Source organism: Marmota marmota, unplaced genomic scaffold (genome assembly GCF_001458135.2).
Source record: "Marmota marmota marmota unplaced genomic scaffold, marMar, whole genome shotgun sequence".
Lineage (NCBI taxonomy): Eukaryota > Metazoa > Chordata > Mammalia > Rodentia > Sciuridae > Marmota > Marmota marmota.
In genome coordinates, this window is record NW_026000082.1 from 4242898 (window position 1) to 4251889 (window position 8992).

Genomic DNA, 8992 nt, shown 5'->3' on the forward strand with positions numbered 1-8992 from the left:
TGACAGACCTTTTTATTTTTTATTTTGAGACAGGGTCTTGCTAAGTTGCTTAGGGCCTCCTCAAATTGCTGAGGTTAGCCTCAAGCTTGTGATCCTGCTGCCTCCTGAGCGACACGATGCCCGATTTGTATTCTTGATGGTTGCCATTCGAACTGGAAGCAGATATAGTTTTTGTTTGTATTACCTAATTGCTAATGATGTTTAACATTTTTTCATATATTTGTTGGCCATTTGTATTTTTTGTTTTGAGAAGTGTCTGTTTAATTCATTTGCCAATTTATTAATTGGGTTATTTGGTTTTTTGATGTTAAGTTTTTTTGAGTTCTTCATATATTCTGGATATTAATCCTCAGTCTGGAAACTAATTAGCAAAGATTCTCTCTCATTCTGTAGGTACTCACTTCACATTCTTAATTGTTTCCTTTGCTATGCAGAACCTTCTTAATTTGATGCCATCCAATTTATCAACTCTTGGCATTATTTCTTGAGCTTTAGGGGTCCCTATTTAGAAAGTCATTACCCGTGCTTATATGTTGGTGTATGTAACTCTACATGTTCTTCTTGGAGTTGCAGAGTTTCTAGTCTAATTTCTAGGCCTTTGATCCATTTTGAGTTGACTTTTGTGCAGGGAAAATGATAAGAATCTAGTCTCATTCTTCTACATATATATAACCAGTTTCCCCAGCACTGCTTGTTAAAAAGGTTATCTTTTTTTACAATGTATATTTTTGGCACCTTTGTCCAGGATCAGATGACTGTATCTGTGTGGGTTTGTCTCTGTGTCTCCTATCCTTTACCATCAGTCTATGTATCTGTTTTTATGCCAGCACCATGCAGTCTTTGTTACTATTGCTCTGTAGTGTAATTAGTGTAATTTGAAGTCAGGTATTGTGATGCATGACTTTTTTTGACTTAGAATTACTTTGGCTATTCTGGATCTTTTATTTACTATTCTAGGTCTTTTATTCCCTCAAATGAATCTTGGGACTGTTTTTTCTAGTTCTGTGAAGAATGTCATTGGTATTTTGATAGGGATTGCATTGAATCTGTACATTGCTTTTGGTAATATGGCCATTTTAACAATATTAATTATGCCTATACATGAACATGGGTGGTTTGTCCATCTTCTTGTATGTTCTTCAATTTCTTTCTTCAGCGTTCCATCGTTTTCATGGTATAGGTCTTTCACCTCCTTGGTTAGATTTATACTTAGGGTTCTTTTTTGTTGTCATTGTTTGTTGTGAGGCTATTGTGAATGGGATTGTTATCTTGATTTCTTTCTCAGCAGATTCATTATTGGTAATAGGAAAGCCATTGATTTTTGTATGTTGGTTTTGATACTTCATATTTTGCTGAATTTATTAGCTCTAACAGTCTTCTGGTGGAGCTTTTGGGATCTTCTATGTATAGGATCTTATCATCTGCAAACAGTGATAATTTGACTTCTTTGTTTTTATCCTTTTTATTTCCTTATCTTATTTTCTTCTCTTGCCTGATAGCTGTATACCTGCTCTTTAAAAAATAGTAATAGGTTGCTGTTGTGGTGGTGGTGATAGTGATTTTGAATAAACAGCACTTAGATAGTTATAAAATTGTTCAGCACTGGGATAATTGTAAGATTGTTTCTTCTTTCATGAAAGTTTCCCTCTTTTTTTTATTTGTTCTAATTAGTTTTACATGACAGTAGAAAGCATTTGACACATCATACATAAATGGAGTATAACTTCTCATTCTTCTGGTTGTATATGGTGTAGAGTTGCATCAGTCATGTAATCCTATATGCACATAGGGTAATAATGTCTAATTTATTCTACTATCCTTCCTATCCCTATACCTTCTCCCATCCTTTCACTCCCCTCTGCATAATCCACAGTACTGCTATTCTTCCTTAGCCCCCTATTGTGAATTGGCACCCACATATTAGAAAGAACATTCGGTCTTTGGTTCTTTGGGATTGGCTTATTTTGCTTAGCATGATATTCTCCAGTTCCATCCATTTACCAGAAAATGCCATAATTTCATTCTTCTTTAAAGAGGAGTAATATTCCATTGTGTATATGTACCCATTTTCTTTATCCATTAATCTGTTGAAGGGCACCTAGGTTGGTTCCATAGTTTAGCTATTGTAAATTGAGCTGCTATAAACATTGATGTCGCTGCATCACTGTAGTATGCTGATTTTGAGTCCTTTGTGTATAAACCGAGGAGTGGGATAACTGGGTCAAATGGTCATTCTATTCCAAGTTTTCTGAGAAATGTCCGTATGTCCATACTGCTTTCCATACTGGTTGCACCAATTTGCAGTCACACAAACAATATCTGAGTGAACCTTTTTCTCCACATCCTCACTAACATTTGTTGTTGCTTATATTCTTTTTTTTTTTTTTTTTGCTTATATTCTTGGTAATTGCCATTCTGTTCTACCTGGAGTGAGATAAAATCTCAGCATAGTTTTGATTTGCATTTCTTTAATTGCTAGATATGTTGAACATTTTTTCATGTATTTGTTGATCAGTTGTATTTCTTCTTCTGTGAAGTACCTGTGCAGTTCCTTAGCCCATTTATTGATTGGGTTATTTGATTTGGTGTTGAGTTTTTTGAATTCTTTATATATCCTTAAGATTAATACTCTATCTGAGGTGAATGTGTACAGATTTTCTCCCATTCTGCTCTCTCTTCACATTATTGATTGCTTCCTTTGCTGTGAAGAAGCTTTTTAGCTTTAGTTTGATTCTATCCCATTTATTGATTCTGGGTTTTTCTTGTTGTTGTTTTTTCTTTCTTTTTTCTTTTTTTTTTTTTATACTGAGGATTGAACTCAGGGTACTCACCCACTGAGCCACACCCACACCCCCAGTCCTATTTTGTATTTTATTTAGAGACAGGGTTTCTCTGAGTTGTTTAGCACCTTGTTTTTGCTGCAGCTGGCTTTGAATTGGCACTCCTCCTGCCTCGAACTCCCAAGACTCTGGGATTACAGATTCGCACCCATCTGGCCCATTTATTGATTTTTTATTTTACTTCTTGTGCTTTAGAAGTCCTGTTAGGGGAGTCAGTTCCTAAGCTGACATGGTGGAGATTTGGGCCTACTTTTTCTTCTATTAGGCACAAGGTCTCTGTTCTAGTGCCTAAGTCCTTGATTTACTTTGAGTTGAGTTTTTTGCAGGGTGAGAGGTAAGTGTTTAATTTCATTTTGCTACATATGGATTTCCAGTTTTCCCAGTGCCATTTGTTAAATAGGCCGTCTTTTCTCCAATGTATGTTTTTGGTGCCATTGTCTAGTATGAGATGACTGTATTTATGTAAGTTTGTCTCTGTCTTCTATTCTATACCATTGGTATACGTATCTGTTTTGGTTCCAATATCATGCCGTTTTTGTTACTATGGCTCTGAGTATAATTTAAGGTCTGAAATATGTCTCCTGCTTCACTTTTATTGCTAAGGATTTCTTTGGCTCTTACACTTAGGGTTCTCTTATTTTTCCAAATGAATTTCATGATTAGAAAGTTTATCTTTTTTAAAAGAACACTATGCTTCCAAAAAAAAAATACTCATTAATTTCTTTCTTTAGTGTTCTGTAGTTTTCATTGTAGAGATGTTTTACCTCTTTTGTTAGATTGATTTCCAAGGTTTTTGTTTTGTTTTGTTTTTGAGGCTATTATGAATGGGATACTTTTCCTGATTTATCTTTCAGTAGATTCATCATTGATGTATAGGAACGTAATTGATTTATGGGTATCAATTTTATATCCTGCCATTTTGCTGAATTTTTTTATAAGTTCTAGAAGGTTTCTATTGGAATTTTTTGGTCATCCAAATTTAGAGTCATGTAGTTGGCAAATAGGGGTAGTTTGAGCTTTTCTTTTACTATTTATATCCCTTTAATTTTTTCTTTTGTCTAATTGCTCTGACTAGGGTTTCAAGGACCATGTTAAATAGGAGTAGTGAAAGAGGGCATCCTTGTCTTGTTCCAGTTTTTAGGGGAAATGCTTTCAATTTTTCTCCAGAAAGGTCTCCAATGTTCTTGGATAGGCAGAATTAATGTTGTCAAAATGGCCATACTAACTAAAAGTGCTATACTGATTTAATACAATTCATATTAAAATTCCAATGATGTTCCTTATAGAAATAGAAAAAGAAGTCATGAAATTTATTTGGTAAAATAAGAGGCCGAGAATAGCCAAAACAATCCTTAGTGAGAAAAGTAATGTAGGAGGCATCACAATACCTGATCTTAAATTATACTACAGAGCTAAAGTAACAAAAAAAATGCATGATATTGATACAGAAACAGACATGAAGACAAATGAAACAGAAGACACAGAGACTTATCCACATAAATACAGTTATCTCATACTAGACAACAGCACCAAAAACATACATTAGAGAAAAGATAGCTTCGTTAACAAATGGTGCTGTGAAAACTAGAAACCCTTATGTAGCAAAATGAAATTAAATCCTCATCTCTCACTCTGCACAAAACTCAACTCAAAGTGGATCGAGGACCTAGGCATTAGACCAGAGAACCTGTGCGTACTGGAAGAAAAAGTAAGCCCAACTCTCCATCATGTTAGCTTAGGAACCAACTTCCTCAATAAGACTCCTAAAGCACAAGAAGTAAAATCAAGAATCAATAAATGGGATGGTATCAAAGTAAAAAGCTTTTTCACAGCAAAGGGAAAAAAATCAAGAATGTGAATAGAAAGCCTACAAAATTGGAGAAAAATTTTCACAGCCAGCACCTCAAATAGAGCATTAATCTCCAGGATATACAAAGAATTAAAAAAACTTAATACCAAAACAAACGAACAAACAAAACCCAAATAACCCAATCAATAAATAAGCAAGGAACTGAATAAGCCCTTCACAGAAAAAGAAATACAGTCAACAAATATATGGAAAAATGTTCAACATTGTAGCAGTTACAGTAATGCAAATTGAAACTACACTGAGATTTCATCTAACTCCAGTCAAAATGCCAATTATCAAGGTTGAAGTTGTAGCTCAGCTGTAGCTCAGTGGTAGAGCACTTGCCTCCCACTTGTAAGGCACTGGGTTCCATCCTCGGCACCACATAAAAATAAAATAAAGGTAATGTGTTCACTTACAATTAAAAAACGTTTTTTAAAAAAAGAATGCAAATAACAATAAATGTTGGTGAGGATAAGGGGGAAAAGTTTCACTCAGACATTGCTGGTGTGACTGCAAATTGGTACAATCACTGTGGAAAGCAGTATGGACATTTCTCAGAAAACTTGGAATAGAATCACCATTTGACCCAGTTATTACACTTCTTGGTTTATACCCAAAGGACGTAAAATCAGTATACTATAGTGACACAGCCAGATAGCCAAGCTATGGAACCAACCTAGGAACCCTTTAACAGATGAATGGATAAAGAAAATGTGGTATATATACACAATGAAGGATGAAGGATGAAATTATGGCATTTTCTGGGAAATGGAAGGAGCTGGAGAATATCATGCTAAGTGAATTAAGCTGGTTCCCCGAAAATAAAGGCCAAATGGTTCTCTCTGATATGTGGATGCTAACCCACAAAAAATAAGGGTGGGAGGGGAAAAATAAAAATTCATTGGATTAGACAAAGGAGAATGAAGGTAAGGTGAGGGATGGGAATAGTATACACCATAGAATGAATCAGACATAACTTTCCTATCCTTATCTATGAATACATGACCAGGGCAACTCCACATCAATCATGTACAACCACAAGAATAGGATCCTAATTAGAATTAGTTATATTGCATGTATGTTCAATATGTCAAAATACATTCTGTTATGTATATCTAAAAAGAACAAATAAAAAAAAATACTCACCAACTACCTAAAAATTACACCTCTTATATGAAATATTGTATGTCTTCAAATTTGGTCATTCAAAAAGTTCTTTGCTGTTCCCCAGCACCACAAAACAATAATAAGAACAACAACCAAAGTTTTTCTGTGGCATTTAGGGGAGCTGAGAGTACAACTGAATTAAAAGTAATCATTTCCAGTTTATTATCCTTTGATTATCCTAGAGAAAAACCTTGATGGTTATAAGGTTTTTCTTTAAGTCAGAGATGATGAATGCTAAGAAATAACAAACATTCTCTCTTTGGTAGACTCTTTGTGTTCCCTCATTTTTAAAGTTCATGTTGCGTATATAAAATTGTAAGTCAATGTATCTGCATTCCCCCATCCCATAGGCATCTTCCTAAACACAATTTTATCACTTCTGTCCTTTATTGCTGATTTTAATTCACCATTGACAAAGGTGTGACTAGATAACAGATTTATGAAAACAATCCAGATGTTTCCATTATATATCTGATGCATGTTTGCCAAGGTCCATTGGGTTTAGAGATTTTCACATTTAGCTCAAGTAAATGAAAAATACCTATATTAATTTGTGACCCATAACTCTACTGAAAAACAACATACATTGATTTTAGATTATGTTATTTGTTATGAGGACATTTTTTTCACTTTTTTTTCTGTCCTGGAAGTTGATTATTTAGAAAATTTTCTCTGCAAATGTTTTAGGTGTAAAGTATGTAAGGGTCTTCTTTTTTAATTAATGTTTTTATTGTTCATATCATTCTTCAATAAAATTACATATCAACAAGAACACAAGTAAAACTACAATGAAAGAACCAAAACTAAAACAATACTTTCATGCCGACAAGTGGATACTGTGTTTTTGCAAAGCACCAATGAGTGTGGATTATAAGAACTTCAAGCTTTAATATTCTATTATGGAGGGTTCATATAAGGAACCAGCCTAAAGAGAGGGAATTCAAAATCAAGTGATTTTTTTCTACTTCTAAGCACATACTCTATTCTTGGCTTCCAAGAAGTCAAGTTTTCTCTTTAGTATCTTTTTTAGTTTCTTTTTAGTTCATCTTCTCCCTATGATAGGGAAAGTAGTTGAAGGACAACATATTTGCTGAACTAATTATTTTAACTAATATGTTAATTACAATTCTTTCAGTGGAAAGTATCAAAGACTCAACTTGAAATGACTTAAGCAAAATTATGAATTTATTGACTTAGATTAGTCCAGAGTTATAATCGATTTAGGTATGTTGTATCCAAGTGCTCAAACCAATGCTATTCAATATAGATATAATACAAGCCACAAATATGAACCATATTTTTAACTATTATATTAGCAACATAAGAAAAATAAGTAAAATTAATTTTACTAATGTATTTTATTTAGCTCAATAAATACAAAATATAATTCTAATGTATAAACCATTAAAAAGTTATTAGTAAGAAATTTTACATTCTTTTTTTTTTTTTTTTGGNATATATATATATATATTTGTAGATGGACACAATACCTTTATTTTATTTGTTTATTCTTATGTGATCCCAGAGATCAAACCCAGGGCCTCACACATGCTAGGCAAGTGCTCCACCACACCCCGGCTCACGTTCTTTTATTCTTAATAAAACTTTACAACCCAATTTGAGGTTCTGGGGATGTAGCTCAGGTGTAGAGTGCTTACCTAACAAGTTGAAGGCCCTGGGTTTAATGCACCACCAAAAAACAGAAATCAAGAATAGTGTGATTTTATATTTATAGCACACTCAGTTTATGCTAGCCACATTTCAATTGCTGAACAGCCATAGTGGCTAGTGGCTACCATTTTGGACAGTACAAACTAAAACAATGCATTGGGAAAATATTCTCCCTTTGTTCTGCTCTGCTTTCCTCCTTGTCAGCTTCATCCACAGAAAGGCAAGATGACTACCCTCAGCTTTCCGCTTATAGCCTATCAGCTTAAAAAATAGAGTGAAAGAGCATTTTTTTTCCAAATAGTTGATTCTGATATTCAATGGTCTGTATGGTATCACGTGATTCTCTTTGAATCAATCATCAAAACCATGACCAAGAAATATGGCACTTAGATTGGTCAGATCTTCTCACAAACAATTTCTGAGCTAAAAGTAGGATAAATGTTAACTATATGGCTACAGATTGAGGGACAACCTCTCCAAAGAAACAAGTGTTATGCTATCAGAAGAAAGGATCAATTTCAGATAGCCCAAAACTCATCATACCCACTATATCTATTAAATTCAGTCTCCCATCATATGAAAGAATAAGATGAGCAGCTCTGAATTTATTAATATACCTCTCATACAGCTAGGGTTATCCTTAGAGGAATGGCCAGGGAAAAAATCCCATTGCTCCTTATTCAACCTCTCTCCAATTACCTGAAAGAAAAGGGGTGTTGGGGGGAGACCAATTAAATGGGGATATACAGCAAGGGAGATTTAAAAAAAATTTAGTTGTAGATGAACACAATGCCTTTATTTTGTTTATTTATTTATTTATTTAAAGAGAGAGAGAGAATTTTTAAATATTTATTTATTTTTTTTAGTTTTCGGCGGACACAACATCTTTGTTTGTACGTGGTGCTGAGGATCAAACCTGGGCCGCACGCATGCCAGGCGAGCGCGCTACTGCTGGAGCCATATCCCCATCCCTGTTTATTTATTTTTAATATGGTGCTGAGGATTGAACCCAGTGCCTCACAATGCTAGGCAAGTGCTCTACTGCTGAGCCACAACCCCAGACCCATCAAGGGAGATTTTAAAAAGAGGAACTCTCAGAAAGGTTGGGCATGGGGTTGGGTATGGATATAAGTAGAAAAAGAAGCGAGGAGACTAACTCTGTTACTTAAGTATTAGCTAAGATGTTTTAGGGGCATTGTCTCTAGAAAAGCCCACATCTCGATGGGTATGGTGGTGCATACCTGTAATCCCAGCAATTTGGGAGGCTAAGGCAAAAGGATCACAAGTTCAACATCAGCCTCAGCAATTTAGCCAGGCTTTCCGCAACTTAGCAAGACCATGCCTCAAAACTAAAAATAAAAAGAACTGGGGATGTGGCTAGGTAGTTAAGCACCCCTGGGTTCAATCCCAATAGAGAGAGAGAGAAAGAGAGAGAGAGAGAGAGAGGGAGAGAGGGAGAGGG